General features: G+C 37.3%; 1 protein-coding gene across 2 annotated transcripts in view; it reads right to left on the bottom strand.

Moving 5' to 3' along the window:
• The window catches only part of HMGA2 (high mobility group AT-hook 2), a 135,159-nt gene that overhangs the window by 109,392 nt on the left and 13,760 nt on the right, over window positions 1–12,007 (bottom strand). The window lies entirely within an intron of this gene.

Below are 12,007 nucleotides of genomic sequence, written 5' to 3'. Positions count from 1 at the left end.
GACGAAGTGAGAGAGTGGCAGGGACATATATACACTACCAAATGTAAAACAGATAGCTAGTGGGAAGCAGCCACATAGCACAGGGAGATCAGCTCCGTGCTTTGTAACCACCTAGAGGGGTGGGATAGGGAGGGTGGGAGGGAGACGCAAGAGGGAGGAGATATGGGGATATATGTATATGTATAGCTGATTCACTTTGTTATAAAGCAGAAACTAACACACTACTGTAAAACAATTATACTCCAATAAAGTAGTTAAAAAAATAAATAAATAAAAATAAAACTAAAAAAAAATCTATTTGATAGGAATTGACACATTAAGAATATTGAATCTTCCAATCAGTAAATATGTATATCTGTATTTATTTAGGTCGTCTTTGATTTCTTTCATTGGTGTTTTGTAGTTTTCAACATATGTACAGATCTTGTATATATTTTGTTAAATTTATACACAAGTATTTCATTTTTGGTGATATTGGAAATAATATCTAAAAAAATTAAATTTCCAACTGCATTGCTAAAAAAAAAAAAAAAAGAAAAAAAAAGGTCCACATCAAAAAAATCTTAAAAAAAAACAAAAACAAAAACCCAACAGCAAATAGTAGTGCTGAATACATACCACATTTTAATAATCTCGGGCAGAAAACTTTCTTTAGCAAAAAAAAAAATGTCAGTCACAAGGGAATTCTTCATACCGTGACCATGTACAGCCAAACCCTCTCACACTATACAATCTATGTATTAACAGGATGCATGTATCCTATTAATCCTATAATGTACGTAAGCCCACTTGCTTTACCACAGCAGGAAACCATATGGTGCCAATGAGTATGACATGAATTAGTTCCCTGTGAATACTAAGGAAACCCTAAGAAGTTTTCTACAATGCAAGTAAGAAAATAGAGAAAATTTCTTCCTATAACTACTAAAAAGGGTCCCAATTGATCTCCACTGAGATCAGTGATTTAACAGCAAAGCAGATTAAGATTATGTATTAGACAAAGTCACCATTTTATTGTTTATAAAATTACAGAGTTTAAACAATTTTGTGTAGCTCATCAGTTGTCTAAACGGCATGCAAAGCAATGCACAAAACCCTAAGCCTGGCTGATTCACTGATCGATTTTAATGTCCACAAAAGAAGTAGGTCACCACTGGAGGAGGAGCATGACGAAATAAAAACACAGGTTTAACAAGCCATTGTTTTGGTTTGATAGGCTGGAAATGAGCACTCTACATGGCAAATCTAAACGGAACGTCAGTAACCTCTATACCATTGCTCTGAAAAGAATTATAAGGAAGAGAATAAGGATTGGGAATGAGTTCATCTTCATCCAATACATGTGGGAAATATACATGCCAAAGTTAAGAAAGGAGAACCAAGGCTGTAAAAAATCAAACATTACTTATTCCCAGAAAAGAAATGTAAAATTAAGTAAGAGCGCAGGAGAATGAAAATGTAATAGGATGGACAGTTCAGTGGCATGAACAGTACTACTCACCAAATGTCAGTCTCTCAAGAGGATCGGAGACCACCGAGATGGTCATGTTCATACTTTCCAGCTCCACCCCAGATCTACCAACTGAGAGGTGGGCCCAGGCCTGCAAATCCCTCATCAAAATCCATTAGGGAATTTAAAGAACTTTTGGGTTGTGTGAGAGAATAATGACAGGAAAGAAAATGCTGAAACTGAGATTCTGTAATTAGGAAATTAGACTCCGGGATCAGCTTCTGACACAAACTGGGTGATGGATGTCTTCTCTGACATTAGAATCATTTGGAACAGGGAATGAGCAAAGACTGCAAAACAAATGGTATTTTATAGAACATTATCAGCTATGATCTTATGATTCCCTGTTCCTCCACACCTCCCTGGGCTTTGGTGCTTCCTGTAATAAGGTGCTCCCTCAAGACTGAAAATATCTGAATTGTCTGGAAACTTGGCCGACCTGCACTTCCTTTATTGGTAATGTTAGTGTTTAAACTTCTAAGTTATGTGACACTGCTACCTATGTTATTCCGACCGTGAAGTCCTTATCCCTATAATGACGTAAACCTAGGGTATTTGATTTTCCCCCAATGAGTCCCTAGCTATAAACCCCACGGCTTTATGTGTCACTTTAAGTGCTTCAAAATATCCTTGAAAGAAGTCAAAGAAACAAAGAGTTATTAACGGATTTTCCTCTGTCTTTATTTGCATGTTAGTACCAAAAATTAGGACCAAAGGAAATGGGAGACAGGCAGTTAAAATGAGTTTTTATACAAAAAAATGAGAAACTACCTTTGAAAATTATCCTGTGACGTTTTGCCAACAAAGCGCTCTTCTGTGTTTCTGATGATCCAAAGCTGTGACAAAAATTCTTCTAAGGTACAGCACCAGAGTCTATTTTGGAAAGCAGAATGCTATTTCCAGGAGTGAGGGAATGGAAACATTAACATAGGGCAAGGCATTCAAAGTCTGCATTGGGCCTGGGTGATAGTGGCTCACAGCATACTTCTTAAGTGGAAAGGCATAGGCTGGAATTCAAAATTATTATAAACACTGCTTTGATGCCTACAGGTTGTACTTTTAACCCTTGTGTGGCCTCTTTGAAAATACAAATCATCCAATTAAAAAAAAAAAAGCCAAAGAATGCAATTCAAATCCACATTCACTACCGGAAACAAAAACTGAAAGGCCATGCTTTATACACACTAATGAAATACTGTCATTCTATTCACCAAACATTTATTAAGTCCAGCTACGGGCCTGAAACTATACTAACATCAATGACTATGATCTATTGAGTGCTTGCCTCTCGATGAATAAAAATTTTTGATGGCTTCTCATTTAATTCTTACAAAATAATCCTATGAGATGAGAACTATTATTACCCTTTGTTTTACACACAGGGAGACTGGGCTGGTAACAACGAGCAACTTGCCTTGATAAGCTGATAAGGGAACCCAGGCAGTCTGAGCTCTTAATCACTTTGCTGAATTCCTTCCTATATCCTAGGTGCTGAGGGTAAAAAAGATAAATGCAATGTGCTCTCTAACCTCACAGACCTAAGTTTTAAATACAAATGGTAGCACGATTCAGAAACATTAAAGTATACAATCTAGTTGCTTTAACACCTAGTGATTTTTAAATTATTTGACACACATAGCATGAACAAAGAAAAAACAAGATCAACATATGCTGATATGGTGGCTCAAGAGAATTATCCTCGGCGTTCTGATTCCGTTTCTCCTCCTCTTTTTGGAGCCTGTATCTAATAATTTAATACCTATCTTTTTAAGTCTATCTTAACTGGATAAAATTGAACTATTTTGATACATCAAATATGTATATATCTGATATTAGCCTGGATATCTGCTATGGTGATAATGAGAGGATATAACTCTAGGCCCACTAGTACAACTAATTCATAAATTATATGTATAACTAAACTCAAATAATAATATAGAGAGTTATTAGGATTGGGAAAGCAACATAATCACTTCTATAGAAGGACTCAAATTCTAAAGAGCTCAAAATACTTGAACTGGAATTTAATTTACCCTCACAACATCTGAAGCACAGAGTAGTTAATCTAACAGGCTGGCATCAGGTTTCCTGTTTGGTTGTGAGCACCTCAAAGGCAGCCTCCACCTATTTTGTTGGCCTCTACGTTCCCAGGACCTAGCACAGGGCCTGATCCATAATATTGCCAGAAGACTTTAGCAAAATGTTTAGACAAATGGAAAATCACAGAATCAAAGTGTCTCGGAATTGGAGCCCTAGGGTTTAAATAGTCCAGCCAAGCAAGAGACAAGCAAACAAACAAGTGAACCAAAGTGCTTAAGTTTCTTCTACATCCACAGTGTCCATCGAACATGCTGAGCCTTCTGCACAATATTATGTTCAAAGAGACACTCGAAGTGCCTTTTCTGGATTAATGCATTGAAACCACAGCACAAAGTGATGACACGGCTTCCCTTGGTCATACAACTAGGGTGAGCTTTACGATCTTTTAACACCCCAACAGGGCACTTTCCGCCTCGTAAGGCAATCTCCATTTGCCAGAATTTAAAGAACTGTCATTCCCCAACCTGAGTCTAATGGAAGAGAAGACAGTGCAATTCTTCTGGCTTTGAACAAGGGCAAAGCCTTGCTAAACCAAACTTGATCTGCAGCCACTCCTTAATACTAAGGAAATATAAAAAAGAGACTTTGCTTCCTATAGCATCCTGAAAAAGATGTCTTACTTCTAAAATCACATGGATTATAAGAATGAATAAATAATGAATTAAAAAACAAATTTCAGGGTCATGGCTGCACTGAACTTACCCCTAAGGACAGGGTTTGGGGGTGGCTTGGATGTATCAGATCGACAGATAATCTGAAAACCTTATGTGTGCCATTACTCTCAGCCTCCTTCCCACCAAGCCTTTTACCAGAGTTGACCCCTGTTCCTGGGCCTGCCCCCCCATCTGGCAGAGGCGCTAATGAGCAGTGAAATGGCCAAAGGGCAGGCAGCAGGGGGGAGAAGGGAAAACAACACAAAAAAGGAGACAGGAGGCTGGATCCTTTACAAACTCAACAATCAGTCCCTGGACAATAGAGCTGGTGGTAGCAATAAAGGTTTTTGTATTTTACAACGCGAAATGCTTGACAGCCATTAGTTATAGATAGAATGTTCCTATCAGGAGAAAAAGTGTGGGCACACTGAGCAACCTGCCCAAAGGTACATAGCTCATCAAAACAGTCTTTATCGCGGTCCAGAGAAGAAACGGTAGGCTTGATTAAATCCCGCTGGATTGAAATTTTGCCAAAAAATAGTGAAATATCTGTGTCAAATATGGAAGAGTTTAGAATCAAGAATTCCTTGGTTAAAAAAAAAAAACTTAAAATAAAAACAGATTCCACTCTTAAAAACAGAACAAAAATGTTCTCTTGAAATATGGAGTAATAGTTTTACCTATCTTACCTAGTTAAAAACATATATATATCTATATATATGGCATATTAGTTTTATTTATCTGTGACATGAGGGTTTCCAGTGTTTTAGAAATATTTACTGCCATCCATAAATACTCAGATTTGGTATTACATACATAGGTAAATATGTGTATGGTAGTATGGATAAAGTCTTAAATACATTTACTGTCATATAAAATGGTCACTGAATTTCATAGTACTTGTCATTTAATTAGAGTGAAACTGAGATAACTGTCTTGGCCAGGATTTTACTGATTTGATTATTTGGGTCGAGAAACAGGACATTTATTTGAACTGCCTCCTGTCTATAATCTGCCACTCAACCACAAGTGGGAGAAAAACATATTCTTCCTTGATTATAGTTTAATAAGACCACCTGGCTATTGTGGTATTGTGCTAGCATCACTTGAGCAGTGGACCCCAAGGTCGATGTCTGAATAATCCTGAATGGTCAGGATCTGGTAGAAGCTGGTAATACCAAACTGAACTGGATGACCAAGTAGAGCTGGTTATCAGTCTCTTTGTTAAAGACATCATTAACCGAATAATTAAGAACAGGACTTCAATACTGAAACAAGCAAAATAAAGAGACTAAATCAAAATGCTAATGATCAAATCCAATTCTTGCCTTCTGAGTATGATATATTTATTAGTGTTTTCATATTTAATTTTGCAATTTTATATAAGCACGTTAGGGAATTTTGCAGTGAGCTATTAAAAAAGAAAATCAACTTAAGTCACTTTTCCCCACAGAGTTCTATTAGGGTTTGCAAAAAACTCCATTTTTATCACAAAATATTGCAAAGGAGATAGTTTCAGAAAATATAGCTTACCGATATTGAACACATTATAAGCATCAGAAAATTTATATTTTAATTATTAAGCATATGTCAAAAGCTCATGTGCTTCAGAGGAAGCATCTCCCGGTTTTTAAAGCATGTTGTTTTTCCAAGTTTCTAAGGGAAAATGGTTTTGTCTTCACACACTCCATTAGTAGACAGTTTTTGATATTCTATCAAAGTCATTTCTTTCCCTCTGACTCCAGTAAAAAGTTACAATTATCTGCAATATGCATTATTGGATATTCCTCTCTAAACATCAAAGAAATATTTTCAGTTTAAACAAAGCAAGTGTTAAATTACAAATGGCTAAAAGTTAAAAAAAAAAGTAACAAACATCTGGAGGGGAAAAGTAATGGAAATGAAAACCTAATGTTTTAACTTCAACATTAGACTTCCAGGTTCCTCAATACATTAATGCTTGAGATCTTTAGAAGAAATCCAAAGAGTGTCAACCAGTCTAGTTGTAACAGGTTTTATTCCGATTTAGTTTCTCCTACTTGATTTTAAAATCATCACATGTTTCTAGATTTCTACAAACTTAGAAAAACAAAAAGCTCTTGTTGCCTATCTAGAATGTTTGACTAACAAATGAAATTATATCACTTTCCTGTGTATCACAAGTTCTTTAATAAAGGAACTGTCCCCCAAAAGATATGGAATAGAAATGCATATTTTTAAATCAACATACCGCACACACCCCATTACCAAATAAAGAGAATCAGCAACCCGAGAAAACAGCTGGGGTTTGTTAGTAACTTTCTAGTGACCAATTGAAGTTAAGCTTCAGCATCTAGTCCTTGGGTCAATTTCTAGGTCAATTTCAGTATCTCCAGAATGATTTCTTTTTTTTTCTTTACAAACCATTAATTCGTACTGGGGAGTATTTCCCTTCTGTTGTTAATTTCCTTTCTCATAAAGATATTCTGAAAACAAAACACCTAAAAACATCTCTGGTTCCCACTGATTTATTCTTCATTATTTTGTCCTTCCTTCTTTTCCTCCAGAAGCACTGGCTGCTTCACTAAGCAACATCTGGATGGAGCATTTCATACACAAGGTTAACATTGTTATTACTGCACTGTATTTTCTTGAGCCTTAGCTCTACTCTCTAAAACTTTTTCCAAATATTTTCCATCGCTAAATCAGTTACGTGATGGGCTCCTTTCTAAAGCCAAAATCGAGAAATGCAAATAAATATGAAATGCCTAGTTTCAACTGGCAGAAGGACTGACTAACTGAAATCTATATAGGTTCTAAGAGGCAGAACATCTCTGCATGTGCCTATTGAGGCACACAGCAGAAATACTACTTTCCAAATTGATGAACAACACATGGCATCGAACCTCTACAGTTAGAAAGCTTATAAGTTGCAATTTAAATTATCTTCCTTGGGGACTTCCCTGAAGGTCCAGTGGTTAAGACTCCACGCTTCCACTGTAGGAGGCACGGGTTCGATCCGCGCAGCGCAGCCATAAATAAATAATTTTCCTTAACTACAAATAGATTTAAAATGTACCTTAGTATTATTTATAAGCAAGTCTTAAACTTGATGATATTCAGCATAGATATAGTGAAGATATAATGATACCGCCAAGGGTACTCGGTGAGTTTGATGCACAACTGTCACCTCACTCCATGTGTAGCTACAGCTATAAGCTATTAGGGTTTAGGCTGTCAGTGATATCTACATGAAAGTGTACAGTGGAATTAACAATAATGTTAAACATTTATTGAGCACTTACTATGTGCCAGGCCTTCTATTAAGCCCTTTGCATCACTGCCTTATTTAATCCTCACACGATGCTATTAGAAATGTACCACTCTTACCACCTTCTTAAAGAGGAGGAAATTGGACCTTTAAAACTGAAAACATTACTACCATATGACCCAGCAATTCCACTCCTGGGTATTTATCCAAAAAAAAAATGAAAACACTAATTCAGAAAGATACATGCACCCCAATGTTCATAGCAGCATTATTTATTATAGCCAAGATATAGAAGCAACCTAGGTGCCCATCAACAGATGAATGGATTAAGAAGATGTGGTGTATACACACACACACACACACACACACACATACACACACACACACACCCCTATATATACACAATGGAACATCACTCAGCCAGAAAAATGAATGAAGTTTTAGAGGGTATTGTGCTAAGTGAAATAAAGAAAGACAAATACTGTTATGATATCACTTACATGTGGAATCTAAAAAATAAAACTAGTGAATATAACAAAAAAGAAATAGACTCACAGATATAGAGAACAAAATAGTGGTTACCAGTGGGGAGAGGGAAGGGGGGAGGGGCAAGATAGGGGTAGGGGATTAAGAGGTACAAACTACTACGAATAAAATAAATAAGCTACAAGGATAGATAGTACAACATAGGGAATATAGCCAATATCTTATAATAACTATAAATGGAGTATAACCTTTAAAAGTTGTGAATCATTATGTTATACACCTAAAACTTATATAATATTGTACATCAACTATACCTCAGTTAAAATAATTTTTAAAAGTGCTTTTAAAAAGGTCATGTAATTTGCTGAAGATTCTAGTTAGTCAAGTGATGGGCCAGAATTTGAACCCAAGCCACCTGAATCCAGATCCTGAGCTCCTGACTCTAAGACCAGTAGAAAAGTTAGGTCCCACTTCTCTCTCCTTCCTTGACCTCTCACCTCCTCCAGACCAAAAAAATGTGAAAGTCCAAAGCAGCTCATCAAAATAATAGATCTGAAATCTGATTCAAACTCAGAAAAAAAAAAAAAAAAAAAACAAAGGGGAATAAAGTAAATAAGAGAAGTGCTCTTAATCAAAATCTAGTCAATGTCCTCACTGGATTAGTCAACACTCCATCCCCTGCAGAAGCAAGACTGGCACAAACTTCTTTCCTATATCCACATAGTTTTGGTTAATCAACTTTGGAGTAACCTACCAAGTATTGATCCCAGTCACATCAGATGAGAGGGTTCCAATGTAGATATCTTCTTCCAGCCTTGTTATATGACACCATAAAATGTACAAGACTTCTTTTTAAAAGCAAAAGAACTTTAAAACAAAACAACCCAGAAGAATAAAAGGGTACCAGTTTGGCTTTTAGGCCCTGTACCTAGTAAATCCTGTCAGTTCAAAAATATATCTCTAATATAAGGAAATCAGTGAATGACACTGTTGGAAAGAATTGAACTTACTGTAAAGTACAAGGCTCATTTCCTATGGAAAATGCAATAATTTATTTCTTTAGTACAAGCTTTCCAGTAAAGAATGCCCTTGAACTGAATGCCTTGCTGTGACTGGCTGCACACTCTACCCAACAGAATATATATAAGCAAAAAGGAAACACGCTGTCTAGAAAAAAAATACACAATTTCCTTCTATTTCCTTTTCTAAGTAGAACAACTCTTCTTTGGGGAACAAATCGGGGTCTTATAACAATTAGCTACACAATATTTTCCATTCTCACAGCCAGTAAAAACTAGAAACCAAGAGGGTCAATGAAGATGGCCCAATTATTCCCGGAAAGGCAAGGGATTTTGTGGTGGGTGCTTCACGTGGGCTTCTTATTCAGCATGAAGATCAGGTGCCTGGAATCCAGATATCCCCCAAATGAGCAAGAATCCATTGAGAAAATAAAAACATACAGATCCTTTAACTACTACATATTTTATTCCAGCTTGGCTGAAACATCGGCTGTGTGAGGATGAGTGGTGGAAAATAAAGGCATAAAGGGAGGTGGGTATAAACTGTGGGGACTTCGAAGAGCTAGGGAAGGTTGTAATCAATTCACTGGCCAGCTGTGGATCCGTAGAAAGTTTCTAGGAAGAGCAGTGATGTGACTGTACCCTATGCAGGTTAACTGGCAAACACAGGAGAGCCAAAGGTAGAAAAGGTGAAAGGTAGGAAGACCAGTTAAGAGGCAAGATATGGAACTTAAGAGTCCATGTACGGATGAGTGCCTGAAGGAGATGTGGTGGACATATACAATGGAATATTACTCAGCCAGAGAAAAAAAGAAGTCCTGCCATTTGCATGGATGAAATTTGAGGACATTATGCTAAGTGAAATAAGTCAGACAAAGACAAATACTGTCTACCACTTAATATGTGGAATCTAAAAATGCTAAATTTATAGAAACAGTAGAATGGTGGTTGCCAGGGGCCTGCGGGGGGAGTTGGGGTGGGTGGAGGGAATGAGGAAATATTGGTCAAAGGGTGCAAACTCCCAGTAATAAGGTAAGTTCTGAGGATCTAGCATGGTGATTATAGTTTACAATGTAGTATTCTATACCTAAGTTGCTAAGAGAATAGATCTTAGATGTTCTCACCACAAAAAAAGAAATGGTAATCATGTGAGATGACGGAGTTATTAACTAATGCCACTGTGGTAATCATTTTGCAATACACAAGTCAAATCAACAGGCTGTATTCCTTAAACTTACACAAGGTTATATGTCAATTACATCTCAATAAAGCTGGGCTGGGGGACAATTGATGGAAGCTGAGCGCTGGTTAAATCACACTGTATTTGCTTACAATGTGTTTCATTTCATTTTAGCAACATTAATCTCACGACTTCAAAGAACTTACCTATTTCCTATTCTGTTGCCTATAAGAAAGTTTATATAGGTTTTTCTTATCAATGAGTTCAATGGGATACGATGTCCTTTTAGTTCTGATGCTTAGAAAATGGCAGACCTATATTTGATATGTGGCCAATACCACTTTAGTCAACACTGTGCTCACTGGAGTGTAATGGAGTAGCACTTTTTGACTTCTGACACTAGGTCAAAAAAGGCCTTGCTTGCAGCTTTCTCCTCATTTGGGAAAACACCCTCTCTGGGAACCCTGAGTGTATGTCAGAAGGCTGACTTCCCACCCTGAGACCACCATGTTAGAAAGGCCATGTGTGTGGGTGCTCCAGAGGACACCCCCAGATGCACCCGGACTTCAAGCCAATTCTGCAAAAGCACCAGACCTGGGAGTAGAGACGCCTCCCAATTCTACCCCAAGCATGAGGGGTAACCCCCAGCTGCTTGAGTCCTCCCAGCTGAGGCCCTAGACATCCTGAAGCAGAAACAAGCCTTTCTGTTGTGTCCTGTCCATATTCCTGACCCAAAGAATCCGTGAGCTTTCTTTTCTTTTCTTTTTTTTTTTTTTTTACATTATTAAGTTTTGGGGTGGTTGATGAAACAGTAATAGGTAACTGGAACCATATGTCTAACAAGAGAGGTAATAAACCCATTGGTTATGGAGCCCACACCTGGAATATGATACTCAGTTCTGGGTGACATATTACGAAAGACAAAAAAACAAGCATACTCAGAGGAGAATAAGAAGAATGTTCCTTTATGGGAAAAAGCTGAAAGGCTTAGAGATATTCAAACCAGAAAAGAGAACAAAGGGTATATGTTAATTGCGTTCAAATATCTGAAGAGCTATCACAAGTAAAAGTAATAACAATTACTCTGTATATTCCCAGGAGGGAGGCCTAGGAACAGTGAGCAAAAGTTACAGGGAGTCAGATGGAAGTGTTTTCTAACGTTCAGAGCTTTCCAGGAGAGAAGAGGCAGCCTTAAGAGGACCAGAGTTTCCTAACATTAAAGGTAATCAAGCAGAGTCTAGATGATCACCACCTGGTGGGTTAGTTTGGAGAGAATTCATGTATTGACCAGAAGGTTGAATAAAATGCTCTTACTTTAAGGTTACACTGTAACACTGAGATGTTTTTAATCTAAAGATCATCCCCATTTCCTTGTGCTAAGAAATGTAATCCCAACACATGTTGAGCAGAGGGAAAAAAATACAAGATGAATAAATTGAATGAAAGGCAATACCAAAGTATAAATAGAAAGGGATGCAGAACTCTGAAGGAGAGAAGAATGGCAAACTAGCAGGAAAATACAATCCAGCAGAGCAGCAAAGGAACTTCAGAAAAAGATGAAGCATGAAGATGGAACCATGGAAGAGAGAAAAGCAAGGCCAAAGATCCCATCATAGATGACCCAGGGTAGAGAGGATGCCTTTATCTTTCTTGAGAAATGGTTTTATTCGTTTGTAAGACTTTTCTCCTCGGTCAGTGGGAAAGACAGACCAGAAGAACATGGTAATGTAGCAGCATAAAGAACAAGGTTCAAGTGGTAAAATTAACAAAGCTCTTCAGTGATCAGTGAATTTCTGGCCTCAGAAAGAT

This window comes from Balaenoptera borealis, assembly GCF_965194805.1.
Source record: "Balaenoptera borealis genome assembly, chromosome: 13".
Taxonomy (NCBI): Eukaryota; Metazoa; Chordata; class Mammalia; order Artiodactyla; family Balaenopteridae; genus Balaenoptera; species Balaenoptera borealis.
This window is presented reverse-complemented; position numbering and strand designations above follow the sequence as displayed.